This window comes from Pseudophryne corroboree, chromosome 8, assembly GCF_028390025.1.
Source record: "Pseudophryne corroboree isolate aPseCor3 chromosome 8, aPseCor3.hap2, whole genome shotgun sequence".
Lineage (NCBI taxonomy): Eukaryota > Metazoa > Chordata > Amphibia > Anura > Myobatrachidae > Pseudophryne > Pseudophryne corroboree.
Genome location: NC_086451.1, coordinates 336,561,564 through 336,574,631, shown reverse-complemented (window position 1 = coordinate 336,574,631; position 13,068 = coordinate 336,561,564). Strand labels below are relative to the sequence as shown.

At 44.9% G+C, this 13,068-nt stretch overlaps 1 long non-coding RNA gene across 1 annotated transcript in view; it reads right to left on the bottom strand.

Annotated features, from left to right (window-relative positions):
• LOC134947771 (uncharacterized) overlaps positions 1-3,634 on the bottom strand; it is a 68,760-nt gene extending 65,126 nt beyond the window's left edge. The window contains exon 1 of the long non-coding RNA XR_010182764.1: positions 3,547-3,634. This is a non-coding gene — a long non-coding RNA (uncharacterized LOC134947771). The remainder of the gene's footprint in view (positions 1-3,546) is intronic.
• Between the last annotated feature and the right edge of the window lie 9,434 nt (positions 3,635-13,068).

The window sequence follows — 13,068 nt, the reverse complement described above, 5'->3', positions numbered from 1 at the left end:
CGTGTGAAAGCAGCAGAGCAGTTGCACAAACACATGGCAGTTTATAGCACATCTGTGAAACATTGCCAGAACATACTGGGGTACAGTGCAGAGGATAGTACAATAATAGCTCTATATAAAAAAAAATCTTATTTGAACTCGCAGCTTGGTTCAATCTGCGTGGACTCACATGGCTTAGAACAAAGGGCACTAGGGTAAAGCGCACCAAACATTACAAACAATAAATCTATATATATATATATATATATTTTTTTTTTATTTTTATTTTTTTTTTTCTGTTTTTGAACTTACAGCTTGGTTCAAACTGCGTGGCGTCACAGGGCAAGATTCACGTGAACGAAGCATACAAGGACAAAGTGCACCAAACAGTACAAACAATAGAAAATAACAACATTTTTTGTTTATTTTTTTCTGTTTTTTAACTTGCAGCTTGGTTCAAACTGCATGGATCACAGGGCTTATAGATGCACGTTAACAAAGCGCACTAAGGTAAACCGCACCAAACAGTACAATTTAAAGCAGATTACAGCACAGTATACAGCAGCATGCCCCCTATACACAGTCACTTTATATACAGCATAGCCACTTGTGAGTATGGAGTCTCAGCACAGCAAATACAGAAGAGTACAGTGCAGCATAGAGCAGCACGTGCCCCCTATACACATTAATTTTATATGCAGCATGGCCACATCTGAGTCCAGAGTTTCAGCACAGCCAATACAGCAGAGCAGCGTGCAGTATGCCCCCTACACACAGTCACTTTAGAGCACAGCCACTTGTGAACACAGCACAGCCAATACAGCAGAGTATAGCGCAGCATTCAGCAGCTCGCCCCCTATACACAGTCACTTTAGAGCACAGCCACTTGTGAGTCTGGATACAACACAGCCAATATCAGAGCCGGATTAAGACCATGGGGGGCCCGGTACACTTAAGAGAGTGGGGCCCCTAATAGAGAAGGCAGAATATATATATATATATATATATATATATTTGCCTCCCCAAGCAGCACACGGCGGACCTCCTGCCCTGCACTCCTGTCCCCTCTGCAGCAGCGGGCGCACAGACAGGACAGCTGAGCTGAGCGACGGCTCAGCTGTCCAATAAAGTATGAATGAAGCAGCCTGCCGCTCAGTCATTGGCTGGGCACGCAGGCTGTTTCATTGATACATTATTGGACAGCTGAGCCAGGGGCAAACGCAGGATATTTGCAGGGGGTTTTCCAAAATAATAATTAAAAAAAATTATATATATATATATATATATATATATATATAATGTGTGTGTGTATCCTGAAGAAGGGTGTTAATCGATGGATGATTCACAGACAGAGGAGTGCCATCATTGATTTTTTTATATACAGTATATATATATATATATATATATATATATATATAAAATTCCACAAATGGAGTCGCAACACACCTCCAAGTTAATAGATAGGTGCCCGGTCAGATAAATAGTATAGCATTTGTCCATGCACTAGGAAGCCCAGCTCAGGATAAACCAGCACACTGTTTGAATTAATGAATATCTTTCTGTGTTTTAATAAAGTGCAAAATTATGCAAACAAGCAGCACAGGTAGTTTAGCAGCAAGGTAACATATGCAATGAAATACTCAACATCCCAACAGCTGTTTCGTCTGCCTTCATCAGGGGAATAATAAATTCAGCATATTTGTAAAGTCACTGCTCATCCTGCAGTGTAAAGTGCCAAGTGCCCAAACGTTGCAGTGTAAATGCAGCCTATTTAAACCCAGTGTCCAAATTACCTCATGTACACCTGCTGTCTCTGGCCCCACGTGCGGATCAGTCCGACGTCATCCGGACGCGCCGTCATGTACCGCGCTCCGGTAGTGACGTCAGAGGCCTGGCGTGCCCTCACCTCTCCGCATTCAAGATGCAGAGAAGTGTCACACATCCATTCCCCCCGGAAGGAACAAGCCCGCCGAGTCCTACCTTGGATGAAACCGCTCCATCGGCACGTCACATGACGTCCAAGGGGCGGTGCCAATATCCAGTTAGGCTGGTTGTCAACGGCAACCTGTGACAACCAGCCCATCACCCTGAGACCGGGCATGAGGTAGTACATGGGGATAGTTATTCTAATTCATAACATATTTATAGCTGCCACAACACAATTGGTGAATCATGTGCCCACATCTAACTGTATACAGCTTATATTATTAATCCTACGTTATATAATGTGGGTGAATATGTCACATAGATAACAATTCACCAATATGGGATGCGCAGCAAAAACACTATATATCAATAGTAAAAAATATATTAATAATACATCCCTGTCAGATGATGGATCTAGACGCAATCCAGAGGTCAAGACCCACGCGTACCAAACTCAGACCAAAAACAAAAAATAAAAATGAAAAAATATAAAAAAGCAAAAACAAAAATAGTGAGCATTATCACAAGAATGGGGTAAAAGAGAAATCTTCATTTAATCCTGTCGGAGTCAACGTGTCAAGTCGATGACTCCGATGGACACTGGGTTTAAATAGGCTGCATTTACACTGCAACGTTTGGGCACTTGGCACTTTACACTGCAGGATGAGCAGTGACTTTACAAATATGCTGAATTTATTATTCCCCTGATGAAGGCAGACGAAACAACTGTTGGGATGTTGAGTATTTCATTGCATATGTTACCTTGCTGCTAAACTACCTGTGCTGCTTGTTTGCATAATTTTGCACTTTATTAAAACACAGAAAGATATTCATTCGTTCAAACAGTGTGCTGGTTTATCCTGAGCTGGGCTTCCTAGTGCATGGACAAATGCTATATATATATATATATATATATATATATAAAATACAGCTATATAGATATGACACACATGTATGTCTGACACACACGCATACAGCTGTATATTTAGCACACATGTATGTTATAAACACACACAGCAATATATGGCACAAATGTATGACACACACACACACACACACACACACACACCACAGTTACAGTATATAGCACACATGTATGACACACACACACAACGCAGTTACAGTATATAGCACACATGTATGACACACACACACACACACACACACACAACGCAGTTACAGTATATAGCACACATGTATGACACACACACACACACACAACGCAGTTACAGTATATAGCACACATGTATGACACACACACCACAGTTACAGTATATAGCACACATGTATGTCAAACACACACACACCACAGTTACAGTATATAGCACACATGCATGTCACACACACACACACACACACACACACACACACACACACGTCTCACTCACAGTTACAGTACATAGCACATTAACACTGTCACACACACACCTTTTTCACAATAAAATAAAACAGCCATGTAAAGCAAGAAAATAGTAAATAAGCACCCATTATTTATAAAAGCCCCCCCCCACATATACCCAGGAATGCGAGTCAGAGTCAGACACACTCCTGCAGATGGGATTACTGAGTACTGACCCAGCCAACATCAAAGTCACCCACACATCACTCTCCCAGCCTGGCTCCCCCGAAAGAGACACAAACCTTTTGGCTTCTGCAGTCCGTGCCACTCCGTGGAGCCTCACATCCGTACAGCCTAACCAGCTCTCCCCAAGGGAGCTTCCTGAGAGGAGCTCCCTCTACTGGTCATTCAGGCAGCCTCCAGCGCTCAAAAAATATGTGGAGACAGCTGCCGCGTTCTACACACACCCTGCGGAGCTCCTCCATCTCCATAAAAAAAAAAAAATGTATCGGTAAGTTGTGCGATAGATCGGTGGTCTGGGGGGGTTTCCAGGTACTCTGAAACCCCCCCTGCGTGCACGTATGAGCTGAGCCGTCGCTCAGCTCAGCTGTCCTGTCTGTGCGCAGCTGCTGCATTGAGGACGGGAGCCGGGGAGCACAGCACCGCAGATCGGATCGGAAGAGAGATCTGATCTGCGGTGTGGCAGGGGGCCCTTTTGGAAAGGGGGGCCCGGGGTACGTATCCCCCGGGGCCCCCCCTTAATCCGGCTCTGGCCAATATAGCAGAGTGGAATACATATGTAATCCCGGCTAACGGGATGCCGGCTGTCAGTATCCCGACAGCTGGGGTACTGTCTGAGGCGTCACAGTACTTGCATTATGGATACACATTGGGGTATTGCCTGAGGCATCACAGTACTTGTGTTATGGATACACAATGAGGTATGGCTTGAGGCATCACAGTACTTGTGTTGTGAATACAGTAGACACTGGGGTACGGCCTTAGGCATCACAGTACTTGTGTTATGGATACACAAAGGGGTACAGCACAAAAAAAAAAAATTTTTAACTTTTTAAAATGTTAAACTTTTTTTTTAACATTGGCCAGATGGACACTGTACAGGTGCGTCATCAGCACTGGAGCATTGGACACCGGACAGGTGCGTCAGCAGTACTGGAACAGATGGACACTGGACAGGTGCATTGGTAGCACTGGAGCGATACACTGGATGGACATAGGACAGGTGAGTCAGCAGCACTGGAGCAGATGGACACTGGACAGGTGTGTCGGCAGCACTGGAGCAGATGGACACTGGACAGGTGTGTCGGCAGCACTGGAGCAGATGGACACATGACAGGTGAGTCGGCAGAACTGGGATGGATAGACACCGGACAGGTGAGTCGGCAGCACTGGAGCAGATGGGCACTGGACAGGTGAGTCGGCAGCACTGGAGCAGATGGACACTGGACAGGTGTGTCGGCAGCACTGGAGCAGATGGACACACGACAGGTGAGTCGACAGCACTGGGACGGATAGACATCGGACAGGTGCATTGGCAGCACTGGATCAGATGGACACTGGACAATTGCATCAGCAACACTTTAGCAGATGGACACCAGACAGGTATGTTCTACAGCACTGGAGCGGATGGACAATGGACAGGTACGTCTGCAACACTGGAGCGAATGGTCACTATGCAGGTGCGTCTGCAACACTGAAGCGGATGGACACTGGACATGAGCATTGGCAGCACTGGAGCAGATGGACACCGAGCAGGTGCGTCAGAAGCACAGGAGAGGATGGACACAGCACAGAACTGAGCACAGGGTCAGCCACTGGAGTGTAAGGATGTACACAGCACAGCCACTGGACAGACAGCACAGCCCCTGGACAGACACAGCTCAGCCACACAGCAGAGTACAGCACACCCGGAGTGAAGCAAATTGCGCAGATCACTGCCAGAAGGAACTTATATACAATCCAAACCTGAGAGGCCGAGAATCCGATGCTGGGATTGATGATGTTTTGCCTCGTTTTGGGAACCGAGTCCGGACTCGGATCCAGTATGTTCGGGTGGGTCCGGTTTGCAGAGAATCGGACCCGCTCATCTCTACTAAGCAGTGGTACAATACTGTGATGTCTCAGCAAGTTTTATCCTTGTCATCTAATATTCTTTTCTAGGATTTACAGCTTTTCTTTAAAGGTACTATAACTTAGAGTTAGAAAGTTTGGACTCACTAGATTGATGGTTCAAGATGTAATTCAAAAAGGTAAGAATTGTTTGTTTTGTGGCCTCAGCGTGTGATTTGTGCTAGTACTTTGATATTGATCAAGCTTTTATAAGTAAGTAGGTATCATATTGCCCTCTGGTGGTTGATTGCCACAATACAATAAAACGTATTCTAATTTGCATGGTAGAAATTACATTTGTCAAAATATCTACTTTGTTTAATTAAGGATAGACTTCAACTAAGTCAACTAAGTTTGGACCTCCAAAGCTAATATTTAATTTTAACAGCAATGTTGTCTTTATGGAGGTGGTTGTCAGTTGCTGATGTTATGGGGCTTGTTAGGTTGAATAAAAGCAGGTTAGTAATTACCAAACAATTTGATATTACTATACTAGGATATTATTTAAGTGTTTTTTTTTTATATACATGCTGACAGGTGGATTTGTTCCTCTGGGTGGCAGTCATAGCAAAGCTCTGCTGTATAGCATTTGCATTTAACAGTCCCACTAATGTACAGTATGTTAAAGTCCTGGCTGATTCTCTTGAATAAATAATGTGCAGTGGTCTTCGGGACTGTGCACCCAATGGAATATATATGTCAGTGTTCAGAAATGTCTTGCAGGAAATATTGTGATCACACAGAAAGGAATGTATATGGAGACGTTCATCATGATTTCTTGAAGGGATAAAGTAGTAGTAGTTTGATTTTAGTATGAAGTTCTGGTAATATTAGTAATACTTAATCAGACTGATACATTTGGTATAGAGGATGTGCTTCTTGTTCACTATTATTGAAATCTTATTCTTGTGCAGTGTTTATGAGGTGTTGGATATGAAATACCGACAGAGGGCTCCCGATTGCATATGCCTGACACATCCCACAAGTATTTTTACCCTAATTCTAACCACCCCCTAATGAAGCCTAGCTCTAACAACACCTCACCCCATGCAGCCCAATTCTAACATCACCCAGACCCAAGGCATAACCCTAGCCCTCCCCCTGGTGCCTAACCCTGTACTTATCTCTAGGATGTGTCGGCATTCTTCTGGCTGTCGGGATCCATTGGTGAACCCTGATTGCTCTGCTGTGTGTCTGCAGTTGCAGGTGCTCATCCCCTTCTACAGTTCTCTTGTACTGTCTTAGCGATCATCTACAGGTCTTTTCTAGAGGCATTACCTTTATTGTTTCTGAATAGACCGTTTTTAATATAGAAAGATGCTTCATTTCATCTTCCTCACTGAACTGTGCAGTGGGAGATGTGACTTGGGTCATGCATGGAGGCCCTGCTGCTAGTGTGGATGAGATCAAGAGTTGAGAGGGTGTCCAGATCACTAAGATGTTCTGCACCACACTGTGTGCTCTAAGTTTTGTTTGGCAGGTTGGTGTCTGTTTTTACCTGGTTTGATAGCTCTAGTCTCCTAGTGTTTGCAAATGTGATCTTGGAACTCATAGAAGATTTGGCCATTAGGGCTTTGCCTTCTGAAGTCATGAAAGTATACAGTACTGTACCTTGAATTTACTGTGACAAATTCCATTTCTAGTGGGGTATGTTATCATTTGTTTGTGCTGTCTACTAAATGAACTGACAAAATAAAAAAACATGTCATTAGTTGTGGATGTTATTCTCTTCTTACTTTCCAGATTGGACCTGCTCTATCAGTCCTCTCTGCAGCAAAGAAAACACGTCCAATGGGGGTCATTCCGAGTTGTTTGCTCGTTATTTTTTTCTCGCAAAGGAGCGATTAGTCGCTAATGCGCATGCGCAATGTCCGCAGTGCGACTGCGCCAAGTAAATTTGCTATGCAGTTAGGTATTTTACTCACGGCATTACGAGGTTTTTTCTTCGTTCTGGTGATCGTAATGTGATTGACAGGAAGTGGGTGTTTCTGGGCGGAAACTGGCCGTTTTATGGGTGTGTGTGAAAAAACGCTGCAGTTTCTGGGAAAAACGCGGGAGTGGCTGGAGAAACGGAGGAGTGTCTGGGCGAACGCTGGGTGTGTTTGTGACGTCAAACCAGGAACGACACTGACTGAACTGATCGCAGATGCCGAGTAAGTCTGGAGCTACTCAGAAACTGCTAAGAACTGTCTATTCGCAATTCTGCTAATCTTTCGTTCGCAATATTGATAAGCTAAGATTCACTCCCAGTAGGCGGCGGCTTAGCGTGTGCAAAGCTGCTAAAAGCAGCTTGCGAGCGAACAACTCGGAATGACCCCCAATATGTATAACACTTTTTCTTCTGCTTACTTCAAGTTCCAGCCATTTATGTTTGAAGCTGAACCATCTGCAGACAACCATTTGTGCAGCATTGAAAGAAAATAGTATGTTTTTACATTTACTGTATATCTTAGATTCCACTTGAATGAAGATAGCGCAGACCAAACCTCAGCAATAAAAATAATAAACAAAAAAAAGAGATGTAATTATCTAATTAGGAAATGTGTTTTTAAGTGAATAAGGTCTCTTACCTCCCAATATTTAGAATACTATGTAGTTCTTTACATTCTGAAACATTGGTTATTAATGTAAAAGGTCAGAGGTTATTTGGCAGGTACATCAAACATATATTGATGGCCATCATTATTATACGCACACTTAGTTCACTTCACTTGTTTCAAATTCCAGCAAATAATTTTATTTGAACAGAAACTAATGAACCTTTGAATTATATAGGCAAGGCTAAGTTAAAAGCTTTATGTTTCTAGACCATTCTATCCTTTGACCTTTCCTAGCAGACATTTTGCCTAACTACCTTAATTACCTCTGCTGAGAAGTCTTGTACCCGACCAACATATTTTGATTATCACACTATAATATTCACACTTCCTGCTGTGGCCAAAGATTAAAGAGCATGTAGTGAGAATCAATTCCAATGAATATTATCTTCAATAAACATTTGATACTTTATGTATATTTTCATTTAGTTTTGTTTATATTTAGAAATTAAATCTCAGACTATAGGAGTAATAAGAATTAGTGACTTAACAGCAAAAGACAAACACGACCAATGGTGGACAACTAAATTGGAACTTGTAAGCAGATGATACCATTGCATACAGATGGTTAAATGATGTTGTCTTGGAATTTATGGAGCTCTGATATACAGATATCATCCAAATATTCAATAAATCTGCCACATAAGTATCTAGTGTGTATTGGGATATGTGTGTACAGGTGGTAAGGTATGGCAGAGTGAGTGTACACACCAGTGGATGCCCTGAGACAATGAAGAAGACCCCAGTACTTGAGCAGTGGAGTGGTTTATTTGGCAGCTTTGTGATTGTACAGCCTTACACATAAACAGACTTGTTGCATGTAGGTGAGCATACAGATCACCAGCCGGTGATTATATCTGGGTAGCGGTGCAGGATGCAATCAGTGTGGGGCTCTCTAATGGTAGTAGCAGCTCTCTGGAGGTATGGAATGACAATGATTGCAGATCCTTCAGGAGATAAGTGGAAGACGTCAGTCTCCCACTGTGGCGTGATGCATGGTCATGGCCATCTTGGTTAGGGATTTGAAGCCTCCCTATAGGAACCTAATTGTGGAGTATGCACAATAGCACTCTCTAACTTCAACAGTGTGTTCATAACTGCACTGTAAATGTATGTAGTGTTGCTTTAATGCTTTAATGTGGTGGGCAGGAAGTTACATTACTGCCATCCACTAGTTATTCAAGTGCCTCTGCAGCCATTGTCCAGCATGACTGCAGCTTAGTAAAGAGGCACTTCTGCAGCTCTCCAGAGTCATGTGATGAATTGCACACAGACAATTTTACAATAACTTTGATTCAGTAACATAGTGAAATCCGATAAGACTGAATATATACAGCGCACTCTGGACCTGATTCAGAGATAGACGCAGATCGCTGAATACACAGCCAGATCTGCGTCCATCTCCTCACATGCTGGGGGCCGCCCAGCACAGGGCAAGGCAGCCCAGCATGTGTGACGGGCCGCCTCCCGATATGTCTGCAATTAGATTGGGGACACATCAAACTAAGGTTGACCCCGGGCAGCGCAGCCTGGCTGCACTGTCAGACGGTCGGCCACCATTTTTTAAATCAGAGTGACGTCACGCAGTCACCCTGAAAATGGTCATGGCATGTTACCATTCAGTCCGTACACTCAATGCCGCATCTCCGCCCCGCAGAAGGCCGCCACTGTTAGTCACACTACGGTTGCGGTTGCGCACTGCAGCCAGTGCGCATGCACATACCAAATGGACCCGGCTGCTGCGTCCGGTCACGCGGCTGCATACATCTCAGAATCAGCATCTCTGTGGGCTGATTTAGAGTTTCATGAAAGACGATAAGTAACTGTGCATGAGTCTGAGCTGGCATACGCAACTCTGAGCTACTATGGGCGGTTCAGAGTCATACTCATCTATGCCCAGGGCAGTAGAGAGCCTGGTCGGGCCCAGGTACTTTTAAGGAGGTGTGGCCTAATCACAGCAGGCGTGATCAAGCACCCTTAGAAAGAAAGACTGAAAAAAACTTTATTTTAAGTGCCTCCATGGCCACACTGCAGCCCAGCACACAGCAGCTTGTGCTGGGCTGAGGATAAGCTGCTGCCATGTAAGTGGGAGGGGGCTGGGGCCCTCACTGGGCCCCTCCATCAGACCTGGGCCCGGGTAATTTGTACCCTTTCCCCCCCTCTCTCGACACCACTGTCTATGCCACATCTATACATGTAGCAGAGTGGTTATAGTGGCAACTGATCATTAACCCTTAGGATAAGAGTTTGGTGTTATGGGCATGTACAGTATGCAGAGCTGCAAGCTACAGGTATTCAGAGCGAGGTGAGGTACAGTATATATTAGTGATGAGCGGGTTCGGTTCCTCGGAAACCGAACCCCCCCGAACTTCACCCATTTTACACGGGTCCGAGGCATACTCGGATTCTCCCGTATGGCTCGGTTAATCCGAGCGCCCGAACGTCATCATCCCGCTGTCGGATTCACGCGAGATTCGTATTTTATATAAGCAGCCGCGTGTCGCCGCCATTTTCACTCGTGCATTGGAAATGTTAGGGAGAGGACGTGGCTGGCGTCCTCTCCGTTTATTAATGTTGCTGCAAATATTTGTGCTTATTGCTTAATTGTGGGGACTGGGGAGCAGCTGTATTATATAGGAGGAGTACAGTGCAGAGTTTTGCTGACAGTGACCACCAGTATACGTTGTCTGCCTGAAAAACACTCCATATCTGTGCTCAGTGTGCTGCATATATCTGTGCTCACACTGCTTAATTGTGGGGACTGGGGAGCAGCTGTATTAAATAGGAGTACAGTGCAGAGTTTTGCTGACAGTGACCACCAGTATACGTTGTCTGCCTGAAAAACGCTCCATATCTGTGCTCAGTGTGCTGCATATATCTATGCTCACACTGCTTTATTTTGGGGACTGGGGACTACCAGTATGTTATATAGGAGGAGTACAGTGCAGAGTTTTGCTGACAGTGACCACCAGTATACGTTGTCTGCCTGAAAAACACTCCATATCTGTGCTCAGTGTGCTGCATATATCTGTGCTCACACTGCTTTATTGTGGGGACTGGGTACCACCAGTATATTATATAGGAGGAGTACAGTGCAGAGTTTTGCTGACCAGTGACCACCAGTATACGTTGTCTGCCTGAAAAACACTCCATATCTGTGCTCAGTGTGCTGCATATATCTGTGCTCACACTGCTTTATTGTGGGGACTGGGGACCAGCAGTATTATATAGGAGTACAGTGCAGAGTTTTGCTGACAGTGACCACCAGTATATATAGAAGTACGGTACGGAAGGCCACTGCTCTACCTACCTCTGTGTCATCAAGTATACTATCCATCTAGATTCTATACCTGTGGTGCATTTTAGTTTTGCAGTTTGCTGACAGTGACCACCAGTATATATAGCAGTACGGTACGGAAGGCCACTGCTCTACCTACCTCTGTGTCGTCAAGTATACTATCCATCTAGATTCTATACCTGTGGTGCATTTTCGTTTTGCAGTTTGCTGACAGTGACCACCAGTATATATAGCAGTACGGTACGGAAGGCCACTGCTCTACCTATCTCTGTGTCGTCAAGTATACCATCCATCCATACCTGTGGTGCATTTCAGTTGTGTGCAGTATATATAGTAGTAGGCCATTGCTATTGATACTGGCATATAATTCCACACATTAAAAAATGGAGAACAAAAATGTGGAGGTTAAAATAGGGAAAGATCAAGATCCACTTCCACCTCGTGCTGAAGCTGCTGCCACTAGTCATGGCCGAGACGATGAAATGCCATCAACGTCATCTGCCAAAGCCGATGCCCAATGTCATAGTAGAGAGCATGTAAAATCTAAAAAACAAAAGTTCAGGAAAATGACCCAAAAATCAAAATTGAAAGCGTCTGAGGAGAAGCGTAAACTTGCCAATATGCCATTTACGACACGGAGTGGCAAGGAACGGCTGAGGCCCTGGCCTATGTTCATGGCTAGTGGTTCAGCTTCAAATGAGGATGGAAGCACTCATCCTCTCGCTAGAAAAAAGAAAAGACTCAAGCTGGCAAAAGCACAGCAAAGAACTGTGCGTTCTTCAAAATCACAAATCCCCAAGGAGAGTCCAATTGTGTCGGTTGCGATGCCTGACCTTCCCGACACTGGACGGGAAAAGCTTGCGCCTTCCACCATTTGCACGCCCCCTGCAAGTGCTGGAAGGAGCACCCGCAGTCCAGTTCCTGATAGTCATATTGAAGATGTCACTGTTGAAGTACACCAGGATGAGGATATGGGTGTTGCTGGCGCTGGGGAGGAAATTGACAAGGAGGATTCTGATGGTGAGGTGGTTTGTTTAAGTCAGGCACCCGGGGAGACACCTGTTGTCCGTGGGAGGAATATGGCCCTTGACATGCCTGGTCAAAATACAAAAAAAATCAGCTCTTCGGTGTGGAATTATTTCAACACAAATGCGGACAACAGGTGTCAAGCCGTGTGTTGCCTTTGTCAAGCTGTATTAAGTAGGGGTAAGGACGTTAACCACCTCGGAACATCCTCCCTTATACGTCACCTGCAGCGCATTCATCATAAGTCAGTGACAAGTTCAAAAACTTTGGGTGACAGCGGAAGCAGTCCACTGACCACTAAATCCCTTCCTCTTGTAACCAAGCTCCTACAAACCACACCACCAACTCCCTCAGTGTCAATTTCCTCCTTACCCAGGAAAGCCAATAGTCCTGCAGGCCATGTCACTGGCAAGTCTGACGAGTCCTCTCCTGCCTGGGATTCCTCAGATGCATCCTTGAGTGTAACGCCTACTGCTGCTGGCGCTGCTGTTGTTGCTGCTGGGAGTCGATCGTCATCCCAGAGGGGAAGTCGGAAGACCACTTGTACTACTTCCAGTAAGCAACTGACTGTCCAACAGTCCTTTGCGAGGAAGATGAAATATCACAGCAGTCATCCTGCTGCAAAGCGGATAACTGAGGCCTTGGCAGCCTGGGCGGTGAGAAACGTGGTTCCGGTATCCATCGTTAATTCAGAGCCAGCTACAGACTTGATTAAGGTACTGTGTCCCCGGTACCAAATACCATCTAGGTTCCATTTCTCTAGGCAGGCGATA